Raw genomic sequence first — 12073 nt, forward strand, 5'->3', positions numbered from 1 at the left:
CATGTTTCCATTTCTCTTGTGTATGCAGTAGTGGCGGAACTGCTGGATCATGTGGTCAAACCTTAGAGGACCTGATAGGCTTTTCCAGGGGACTTTTTACATTCTTTCCAGCAATGAGTAAGGATGCCAGTTTCTCAGCATCCTAGCCAGCACTTGCCACTTCCTTTTTTTGCTCCAGCCGCCCTGGTGGGTGGTACCTCATTGCTTCAGTGTATGTTTCTTTGATGGCTAATCTGTTGAGTATCTTTGCATTTGCTTATTAGTTGATTACGGTCTTCCTTCGGGGGTGTGTTTATTTGCATAATCGCCCACTTAAAAGTTTGATTTTGATTGTTAAGTTGTAAATTCTTTATGTATTCTAACTCTAAGGCCTTTATGAGTTGTATATAATGCCCTCCCTCTCCTTATGTTTCCCCCCTTTCTTTGAAGATTTATTTATTATATTACACAAATGTAAGTACTTTGCCTGCATGTGTGTGTGTGTGTGTGTGTGTGTGTGTGTGTGTGTGTATCATGTGTGTTCCTGGTGCTTGCAGCAGAAGAGGTCACAGGAGAGGGCATCAGCCCCTGTCCTGCTCTGGAGTTACAGATGGTTGTGAGCCACCACAGCAAATCATACCTGAGTTCTCTGCAGGAGCGATAAGAGCTGGGCTGTCCCTCCAGCCTCATTACACTTTCTTAATGGTGCCCTTTAAAGCACAAAAATTGTCAACTTTATGTGTATGGACGTCTTGCCTGTACATAGGTCTGTGTATCATGTGCCTACCTGTTGCCCAATGAGGGACCAGAACTGGCATTAGAGTAGTGAGCTGCCATGTGGGTGTTGGAGATGGAACCTGGGTCCTCTGCAAGAGCAACAGCTGTTCTTAACTGCTGAGCCACCTACCCAGCCTATTATCTCACTTTTAAGACCAAATTAGTGTGCACACATGCATACTTGTTTCCGCATGCGTGGTGTGGTGTGTGTGTGTGTGTGTGTGTGTGTGTGTGTGTGTGTGTGTGTGTGTGTGTGTGTATTCCCTCCTTTTTATTTTTCTTCTTTGCTAGTCACAAGCAATACTGGCCCTCAGCTGCTGGCCAAAGGGAGAAGTGGCTCCAGTAAATCCTCATCCCGTCAGAGAAAAGTCTGGTGAGTGATCAGTCACCAACTCTATGTCCTGCCTCAGTTTACCCTGTAGTGTTCAAGCTGGCCTTCAGCAGAAATGTGCAGAGGCTTCACCTTATTAAATATATTTGTACAGTTTCTCTCCAGTATGAATTCTTTCACAATGATGAAGACTACAGAAACATGCAAAGGCTTCACCGTATTAAATATATTCACAGAGTTTCTCTCCATTAAGAACTTTTTCATGCCTTCGAAGATGACTGGGACATGTGAAGGCTTTACTATATTCATTAAACTCATAGGGTTTCTCTCTAGTATGTGTTCTTTTATGATATTGGAAACTACTGTGAAGTGCAAAGGTTTCACCATATTAAATACCTTTAGAGTCTCTCTCCACAGTGAATTATTTCATACCTTTGAGGATGGCTCTGATGTGCGAAGGCTTTACCACATTGAGTATATTCAGAGTGTTTCTCTCCCGTGTTCATGCCTGCAAAGATAATTAGAGCATGTGAAAGCTTTCCCACATTCATTACACTGCATTAATTTTTCTCTGTGAATTAATTTTACAATTGGGTCTAATGGTAAAGAGGAACCAGATCTTAAGGTTTTATCACTTTGTTTACATTCATGGTGTTCCCCTTCTCTATGTGTTGAGTCTCTGAAGATGCCTATGGTAGTGAGAGCATTTATTACATGGCTCACATTTATAGCATCGTTTTTCTATATGATTTTTTTATATATTTGAAGAGAACTGGAAGAACTCAGAGCTTTACCACACTGACTGCATTCACAAATTTTTCTATAGTGTGAGTCATACCATATTTGAAAAGTGAACCAAGACAAACAGAAGAATTAGTATTCATACAGACTTTCTGCAGTGTGAGTTTGTGGATGTTCACAATAACGTTGGAATACCAATTAATTGTAAACTTGTATCACATTCATAAAGTCTAATCAAAGTGGGAACTCCTACATATCTTCTCATGGTTCTGGAGAGAGGTATGTTGCTTCTTTCAATATCCCTATGCTCACATGCCTTGTATCCACTGTGACATAGGATTCACTCATTAAGAATAAAATACGAAAGGTTTCTACATTGTTTCAGCTTGATTCTTGTTTCTTACAGACATGGTATGAGATTAAGGTTTTTCAACAACATTCATGATTATCATAAACTGTCCTCTAACTGATTTTAGCAACATTACTACAAGTCTATGTCTAACACTAGCAATGCTGTGGACTTTTTGTTTATGGAAGGTTTTGGACATATACCTATCACATATTCAATGTGTATTCCTTTTGCAATATCTAAGTGGTATGAAACTTAAACTGACTGGCAGATCTACAGCACAGCTCTAATGGGGCTATGATTCAAATGGTGACATCAGTTAAGTCATTGTTACCTTGTTTCCGTTCTTAGATGAACACCTTGAGAACACAAATCAGATTCTTGACATTGAGGTATGTTGTTCTGTGAGAATGTAATAATCATCACTGAACTTAAAGCAATGGGGTTTTGTTTTTTTTGGTTTTGCTTTTTTTTTTTAAGAAGATCTTGAGTTTTATAGCAAACCCTATTTTGCAGACTTGAGGGTTTAGGGATCCAATCAGGCTGGGTCCCAGACTTAACCATTGCTGGAGTGCTTTCTTCCTTCCCTCAAGCAGCCTCATGGTCTAGCCTTTCTCCAATTCCAGGCACCACTGCCCCACCTGCCTTTGGTCTGCCCAGCCCCCACTCCCAACCTGCGCACCTTCCTGTTACCTGAGGTAAGTAGATAGATTTCCCCTCTCCCCACCACCATGTGATATAATCCAGTTCCCTCTGGCGTAAATTGAGTGGGGTCTGGACCCGATTCCTCCCTCAAACTCTAGAGACCCCACCCCCACACTGGAAGAAGGAAAGGGGTGGGGAGAGGGGAGGTACCAAGAGTCTTTTAACTAAGTTCCCAGAGGTGTCCATAGGCTGCTATTTCCATGGCAACCAAGAGTGGCAGTTCTCTGGGCACATGAGGCACAAGCTCCCACGAAAATGAAAGAATGGGATGAGCCAAGCTGGAGGAGTCCCATCTTGCCCATCTTTAATCTGACATCCCCCCCAGCAGGTTGGAGTGGTGGAGCTGTTTGAGACAGTAATGCACGAGAACTGGGGAGTGGGAGAGTTCAAACTGGGTAACCACTAGCCCAGTTTAGGTCAAGCTGGCTGCCTCACATCACAGTCCCCTAGGTTTGAGAGTCCCTGGGTTCAAGTATAGATGAATGTTCAAGTATTGTGTTGAGAGCCAGGCAGCGGTCTGGGCTATCCCTCACCACTCTCCTGGGCCATGAGCTGAACAGCAAGCAGGTTGACTCGCAGCCCCCCACTCCTTGCAATAGCCGCCATTTTCAATAACGTTCAAGGAGTCAGGGTCAGAGAAAGAACTGGAATCTTGGCAGAGGGAAGGGAGAAGGGTAACCCCAGAGAGGGAACAAGCCCCACATCTGCTCCTCTCCCAGGCCCTAGTTTGGCATTTCCTGGCTTGTAGAGCCCCCTGTCTGACACCTGGATCCCCAACTGCTCCTCTGGTTTCCTCTTTTCCGACCCATATCCCACCCAACCGGTCTTTGTTCCCTGAGCCCTTGTTGGTCTGCTCTCTGCCCTCCCCACACCCATCCATCACCTCCCACGGCACTGTGGCTCCCAGTATCCTGCCTGCTCACCCTTCCTTGAACAAGACTTGCACCTTTACCACCCTTCCCACCATCCACTTGGCTTAGCACTTCCCCCATACCTCTTGACCCATGCCCCCAAGGGGATGGACAATGAAGCAGGTGGAAGGCAGAGGTGGGAAGCAAAGATCCCCAAAGACATCAGTGCAGGTGGGAAAGGGGAAGGCTGGCTCATGTCCCTGAGCAGAAACTCCAAAATATTAAACTGAGGAGTGTCAAGTCATGAAGAAAATAACCTGGACTCCCATCAGGGGGTGAAAAGAAGACAAGAGGTCCAGGAGCTGTCCTTGAGAAGTAGTTCCTATTCTGGACAACAGAACGGGCCAGGGGGCCCAGTAGGATCGTAGGTCCAGGTGGCGAAGTCCTGGGCAATAATAAAACAGTGGAAGGCAGTGGTCCATGAGGCGGTGGCATCCAGAGACATCAAGGTGCATCTGAAAGAGAATTTTTAATTAGCATTAAAGCAACCAGAACAGCAGAGCTCTTTAACTCATAAGCCCAAATAGTTGAGAATGCAGGTCGGCAGGTATGCTACGCCAAGGCCCCAGATGATAAGTCACAAAGAATGCGGAGCTAGGAGACAAAAGCCTATTGAGTGTTCCAGGGACCAGCTGGCCGTAAAAGATAGGGAGCATACATAAGGACAAATTCCTGAGAGAAACAGGTACCGGACATGGTCAAGTGAGTAATGAGCCAAGACCCCTCATCCGAACTTATGGTGTTAGCTTAATCCCCCCTTGAGGCCCGCACACAATGTTCCAGGTTTGAGTTTAACCAGATGTGTTGTTAGCTCAGATAAACATCTACCCTCAGGTCCCGAGAAAAACAGGAACCAAGGACTGTTCCCGTGTGATTAAGTCTGGCCTTACCCCAAATCTGCCTACGCAATTTGCTGATGTTCAAATGTTTGAAACAACCAATCATGTGTGGCTGTGCCAAAACTTCCCGCTCCCCCCCCTAGCCCTTGCCCTTATAAACCCTAAGCTCCTGGGCTTCTGGGTCAACCCCTCTGTCTCCTGCGTGAGATGAGTGTTGACCTGGAGCTCCGCCAATAAACTGCCTCATGTGTTTACAGCAAGACGGTCGTTTGTGTGTCTTTGGGTGCGCATCATCCCGAGGCTTGAGTGAGGGTCTCCCTTCGGGGGTCTTTCACATCAGCGTCTCCTGGAGAGTGGTGTGGGCGCTGTAATGAGGTGAACACTGGTCTCTCCATCATAGGCGCAGTTACTCAAGTTGAGGGCACTGAGCTGGGGAGCATGGCACAAAAGAAGACTCAGGGAGGGATCAGTGAGCTCCAGGACTGCGGGGAGAAGTTATGCCACCCACTGCAGATGGCCTCGGCTCTCAATTTTCCCAGTCTGGTGGAGGCAGCAGCAGCTCTCGAGGCTGGGAGTCTTTAACATGCTCAATCCAGTGGAGGTCCAAGAGTCACAGTGAGGGCAATGGGGTGGAGCCCACAGCAGAGACAGTGAGCCAGGAGCACCCAGAAAGCACCAACTCCTGCAAGCCTTGAAGTTGGTTCAGAAGCCACGTGAGCTGCTTTTTGAAGACACCTGTCCAGTTGAGGTCCAGAGCATATGGCTGGCAGTGAATCACCCCATTAAGCATGGGTGGGGTCAGCAATTTCCTCTGGCTTAGGTCCATCCAAGGCCACAGACACTTGTCGTAGCACCAGCATCTCCAAGGCCGGCAGAATAGCATGCAGACATATCGCTCTTGGGGTCCAAGGTGCTGGAAGACATGGAGACAAGAAGCCCGAGGCAGCAGCAAAAGCAGAGTGTCAGGATTGGGGCTTCAAGGAGAAGGGGGAGTACCACGTGCCACTCCAAATGTGGAGGCCGTGGTGGTGGGGCAGGGCCCAGGGGACAACTGAGCAGTGGTCCCCCACTGCCAGGGCATATAGCCCACCGCCTCCCACGGTTCTCCTTCAGCTGGCGTAGGCTGGCCGAAGGCCATTCCAGGCCTTGCCAAGAGCTTTGTCCTCACTAAGCGATGTGCTCGCTAAGTCTGAGTCTGAGGAGGAGGAAGAGGTATCAGGCACTCACTCCAGCAGCTGGCACATAAGCCTGAAACACTCAAGTTTCTCCCTCTGTGGTGATGGGGATGGCACTGCCAGGCCCTCAGCAGAAGCCATAGGTGGCTTGGGTTTCTCCCAGTTCTCGGGAGGGAGCCCAGGGTGGCAGGATGAGAATGCCAGGCTCGGATTCAGAAGCCTGCGGGACAGAAGGCCAGGGCAGCCTGGTCTTCTCCTTGGAGGAGGCAGGCATATCCACCCACCTTCTTCAAGTGCCTTTCTTGGCCTCCTTTCACCTTTTTCCTTGGGGTGAGGGTCTTATTCCCTGTCTCCCACTCCCTCCTTTTGGGGGATCAGACACATCAGGGTTAGGGTTAGAGCCCATCAGCAGGGAGACGGCCAGCAAGTAAGCGTCCCTTTCTTTTGAGTAGAGGTGGAGGTGGTGACTCCACTGTCAGCTTCCATCCACCCCCTCACCATTGTCAGCTCCATGGCACCCTAGACCCTCACCTGCATCCTTGCTTGTCCGCCCTTCCTGGGTACATCAGGGGCACTCCCAGCAGTTGGGGAATCTCTGAATTGATAGCACACTCAGCCTTTCCCATCTTCAAGCAGCCTGGGTGGACAATCTCGTTACAGATTGTACACTCCATGAGGCTCAAACCAAACTTCTCTTCTTCTCCATCCACCTTATTCTCCTTCCCAGCTTCCCCACACAGAAGGCATACAGCTGTGTGTGGGAGCACAGGCATAGTGCACTGCTTAAGCAGGAATGACTGCTTCATGTGCCCGCCATCCCATTTCATGTCTCCACAGAAATGGCAGTCCCCACACTCAGTTTGCACACAGGCCTGGCAGTGGCAGCAGCAGGTTCCAAGTCTGTGGGTTCCAAGTCTGTGGGTTCCAAGTCTGCGCGCTCCAGTCCTGCCCTCAGATGCTCGACGACATTGGGGACAACAGCAACACCAAGGGTTCACACGTGTCCCAGGAGCCATCTCTCCAGTCTTGGTAGCTCCTGACAGGCATGGTATGGGGCACTCAGAATGCTAGGGTCCACAGCCCTCTCACCCCAGGGTGCTCAGCCCCTCCCTCCAGCAGAGGCCGGAACAACAGCCAGTGGAGGTTGGGAGCGCCAGGGGAAGGGGGGGACAGACAAGGCCCTACCACCAGCTGCCCTGAGGGCCAACCAGGGCTCCTTGGGCACAGGGTGCTTGTTCAGCTTCTGCCAGGGCCCCACTCAGTACCAGGTACAAGTCGCAGCACCCCACCCCCACCTCTCACCAAAGCCCCTGACCCTTAACTGGCCCCTTCCCAGCTCCAACTGCCTAAGGATACAGGGAAAGACCCGGGGCTCCTCCACCATTCCTGGCATTCAAATCCCTCCCACTGCCGGTTCCCAGGGAGGGGGGGGGTCGCTGCAACCTGCCACCCTCCCCTGGATCCACCCCTGTACTGCAGCTCCCTGACCCACAGAGAAGGGTTTGCAGAGGCTGGGGTTGGTTTTTTTTTTGTTTTTTAACTGTTGCTTTTCTTTAAAACTTGCAGGGCACATTAAAATTTCTTCTGCAGGACATTTATCAGCTTGCACATGAAAATTACCTTCCATGTCTTCTAGACCTTGACAATGTTCTTCAATATTATGGTCTCCCAAATTGTAGCCTAATATAATACCAGAAAATATATTATATATTATTGTAAATTATGAAAAAATGAAATTATTGTATTCAGAGTCTCATAGAACCATGCCTGATTTATTGACCTCATTCTTCCTCATCCTCAATTGAAATTAAAGAACATCAGTAACAGAGAAACATTAGTCCCCTAACTATAAAAAACAAAAGATAATTCAGTTCTACCTACATCAGCTTGATTCATGTAGGTCCCCAGCATCACATCCTTGTAGAGACTCTACTGTGACGGATCCAGCAAGGCCCACTCTTCACGAGTGAAGTTCACATGCACATCATCATAGGTCCTGCATCCTAAAGTATGCGGTGCCTCGGCCCACAGGGTCTTCAAACAAAACCTAGGAGGGGGTGTCGGAGTGAAAGATGGACAGGAGACATGAAGAAATAAAGGCAAGTCTGAATTTTGATCAAAGCCCCGTTTATTGAAAAAATTCACAGGGTTTTTATAGAATCTCAGAAGGACAAGGGCAGGGTTGCTATGGAAACCTAATGGCAGCTATTCTGCTCTCTAGCCCACTAGTAAAATCTTCATGATAAGAAAGTAAGCAAAGGTGACAAGCAAGCGGGTTCCTAAGACCTAATGAGGTTGTTCTGCTATATATCTCAGTAGTAAAATCTTCAAGGATAGGGAGGTTAGTTCTGAGGAATGCAGCTGCAGAGATAAGGTAAGCAAGCAGCTTCCTGGGACCGGGACCAGGTGGTGTGGCCTCGGGCTGACCCTCAGCTTGCTACGTGCCAAGCAGAGGTGTAGAAAATGGAGCCTACAGGTAAGGTGGAATTGCCTATGTTTTAAGCCAAGAGCCACTAAGGGTGGCCCCCCCACAGGTCCCCCTTTTCTAATATATATATAGATGGGTGGTTCAGGCCTGTCTTAGGCTGCATCGATCTCGTCAGACCGTCCCTTACCCATCATCGAGAGGCCAACAGCTTGATGTTTTTGAAAATTGGTTGACATCTCTGTCTTAGGTTGGATACGGTCCCGATGGTGCATAATCCTGTCACTAGCTCTGAATCCCCTGCTGCCCTCTATAGCACGTCACTGGGTCCAAGGGTAGTGTTTTGACTCCTGACTCTGTCTTAGGTGGGGTCACTCTGGGTATTGCCTGCTATTCATCTGAATAACCTTGGTCGGTAAGCTCCAGCCTGTGATGAGGGACCTGTATGCCATCCACTTGCTGTTTGACAAAGGCCATGAGTTTGCTAAAGAGAAAGGGACTTAGTGATAGTAGTATTAGTAAACCAAGGAAGGGGCCTAAAAGGGGAGAAGATATGGGAGAAACCTGTGGAGCCCACTCCAAAGGGGATTATCGAAGATTTCCTGTGGTCACTTTTCCAGGTCTTCTTGTAGCCTTTTAAAATCTTATCTCGAACGATCCCAGACTTGCTAGCACAGAAACAGCACTTTTCCTGTAGAGCCAAACAGATACTTCCCTGTTCTGTTGTGAGCAGATCCAAGCTCCTGTGGTTTTGAAGAACGACCTCAGCCAGGGAGTCGACCTGATCCTGTAGATCCTGGATAGTGCTGGGCAAGGTTTGAACATCGTCTGTGAGTTGTTTTGAGAATTCTGCATATTTATGAATGGAAACACCCAGGCCTGCTGAACCTGTAGCAAGGGCTGAAGTAATTCCCAGTCCTACTAAAAGGGGAATTAACTGGACAGCCCTTTTGGGTTGTCTAGCAATGTAATCAAAGCTAGGGATTGGCACCGGATCATCACCAGGAATAATGCTGACATCAGGGAGAAGCGTAGCCAGGGCACAGCTCCCTGTCCAATTCTGAGGCAGGTAGGTGTAAGCAAGGTTGGAGCCACAAACAAGCACTGTGGCGTTATCAGTACATAGTGCAGAAGAAGCATTAATATAACTTTTACAGTTGGCAAAGGCTACAGTACCCACATCTACATCATCACATACACACACACACACACACACACACACACACACCCAGCAGTCCTGTGTCAGAGAAGGCTACAGTACCCACATCTACATCACACACACACACACACACACACACACACACACACACACACACACAGCAGTCCTGTGTCAGAGAAGGCTACAGTACCCACATCTACATCACACACACACACACACACACACACACACACACACACACACACACACAGCAGTCCTGTGTCAGAGAACGCTGCAGTACCCACATCTACATCACACACACACACACACACACACACACACACACACACACACAGCAGTCCTGTGTCAGAGAACGCTGCAGTACCCACATCTACATCACACACACACACACACACACACACACACACACACACACACACAGCAGTCCTGTGTCAGAGAAGGCTACAGTACCCACATCTACATCACACATGCACACACACATGCACACACACACACACACACACACCCAGCAGTCCTGTGTCAGAGAACGCTGCAGTACCGACATCTACATCACACACACACACACACACACACACACACACACATGCACACACACATGCACACACACACACACATGCACACACAGCAGTCCTGTGTCAGAGAACGCTGCAGTACCCACATCTACATCACACACACACACACACACACACACACACACACACACACAGCAGTCCTGTGTCAGAGAAGGCTACAGTACCACACTCTACATCACCACACACACACACACACACACACACACACACAGCAGTCCTGTGTCAGAGAACGCTGCAGTACCCACATCTACATCACACACACACACACACACACACATACACACATGCACACACACATGCATACACACACACACATGCACACACAGCAGTCCTGTGTCAGAGAAGGCTACAGTACCCACATCTACATCACACACACACACACACACACACACACACACATGCACACACACACACACAGCAGTCCTGTGTCAGAGAAGGCTACAGTACCCACATCTACATCCACCACACACACACACACACACACACACACACACACACACACACCCAGCAGTCCCTGTGTCAGAGAAAGGGGAGCGGAAGTACATTAGTGTTCAAGCACACCACGGACTTGGTCTGTCAAGTCAAGGCTTTGATAATGCACCTGTGTCACTCGGCATCTCGAGCATCTAGCTGTTGTTTACAAAGGTAGTAAGGCTTCTAAGCCCAGGGGCCAAAAGAGATGCCTAGAATGGAGGGTAACAAGGTAGTAAAGCCAAGGGGAGGTGGAGAACCAATTCTGTTTCTGTTCTCATTGTCCTTTTTCCTCTTTTTTTAAGCCTTCTCTAACCTTGGCCATGTGTCTTTGACACCCTAGAGTGGTCCACATAAAAGCAACACTTCTTTGAGGGCAGCACAAAGCCTGCCTTTTTGGAGGTATAGTAGTTCTGAATCTTAGCAGCTTGCAATTTACAGGTGATCTCTGCATGGAGTCTGTTAATCAGGTAAAAATCTGTTGAGACAAATACAGACTGGAGACAGAAGTTAAAATTGTATCCATAAAGCAGCTAGAGTAGGCTTATGTTTTTGAAACCCAGTAAAAGCATAAACAATTTCTTTGTCCAGAAGACTTGATATACAGATATGACAGACTCGTTTTTAATAAGAAGCCAGTACTTTACCAGTTTAGTATAACCACTGATCTTATTTTAAATCTGTAATTTGTACTTACCAACATTTAAACGCATTTTTAGGGCCTCAAATAGTAAACATTTTTTAGACCTTTAAACATAGGAAACCACTATTAGGATGTGTTAATCTCTGTTTTAATTAGTTTAAATATAATTAATGCTATATTTAGCAGATATCTGATAAGCTTGAGGACCAGTATATCTGTGCTCAGTCCTTCTCTGTCTTTAGTTGTCTGTCCTAACCTATATTTTATAAACATAAAACAGAATGTTATAATCTGTAGTCTGTAGATAAATGCTAGAGGACCATATCTGTTTAATTTTAGTGTATCTGAATTGCTTGTTTCTAGCTATATATTGGCTGATTACTTTTAGAAAACACCTGTGATTAACTGAGCTAGTACCTAACAAAACCACAAGCTTTCATTATTTTAAACAGTTTATGATAGTAGCTCTTAACTTTACATACCAGTTGTAGTTAAAGTACCAGTATGGCTTAAGAATGTTTATAATTATGTCTATAATTATTATTACTGTTGTATTTTTTAACCCATTTTTTTTACTGGAACTGCTTTGCCCTTAATGTAGGGAAACTGTAACAGCTGAGCACTTTTATGCCCAGCATTAATTTGTATCTCCTGTTTTACACACCATGATTTTAATGTACAATAAGACCTTGAGAAGTTACATAACAGTTAATAGTAAAAAGATAACCATTAAATTAGAGTTTCTTTACTTTAGCATCAAGATCTATAGGGGTTGGAAACATTTTTGGTTTCCATATGGCATATCATTATAGAATACAACAGTTTTTAAAGAAAATTTATCAGTGTTACTAATATATTTAATTTATTGACTGTAATGTAATTAAACGTTTGTTTAAGAATGAAGTCATAGAGTATAACCATTACTTTTAGAACTTAAAACCAGATTTTGTGAAACAGGCTGTGAACTAGGGAAAAAAGAAAAAAGGGGGGGGGGGG

General features: G+C 46.7%; 1 pseudogene; it reads right to left on the reverse strand.

Moving 5' to 3' along the window:
• Window positions 1-4029: 4029 nt before the first annotated feature.
• Window positions 4030-6823, reverse strand: LOC127186355 (F-box/LRR-repeat protein 19-like; annotated as a pseudogene).
• Between the last annotated feature and the right edge of the window lie 5250 nt (window positions 6824-12073).

The sequence above is a fragment of the Acomys russatus genome, unplaced genomic scaffold, assembly GCF_903995435.1.
Source record: "Acomys russatus unplaced genomic scaffold, mAcoRus1.1, whole genome shotgun sequence".
Lineage (NCBI taxonomy): Eukaryota > Metazoa > Chordata > Mammalia > Rodentia > Muridae > Acomys > Acomys russatus.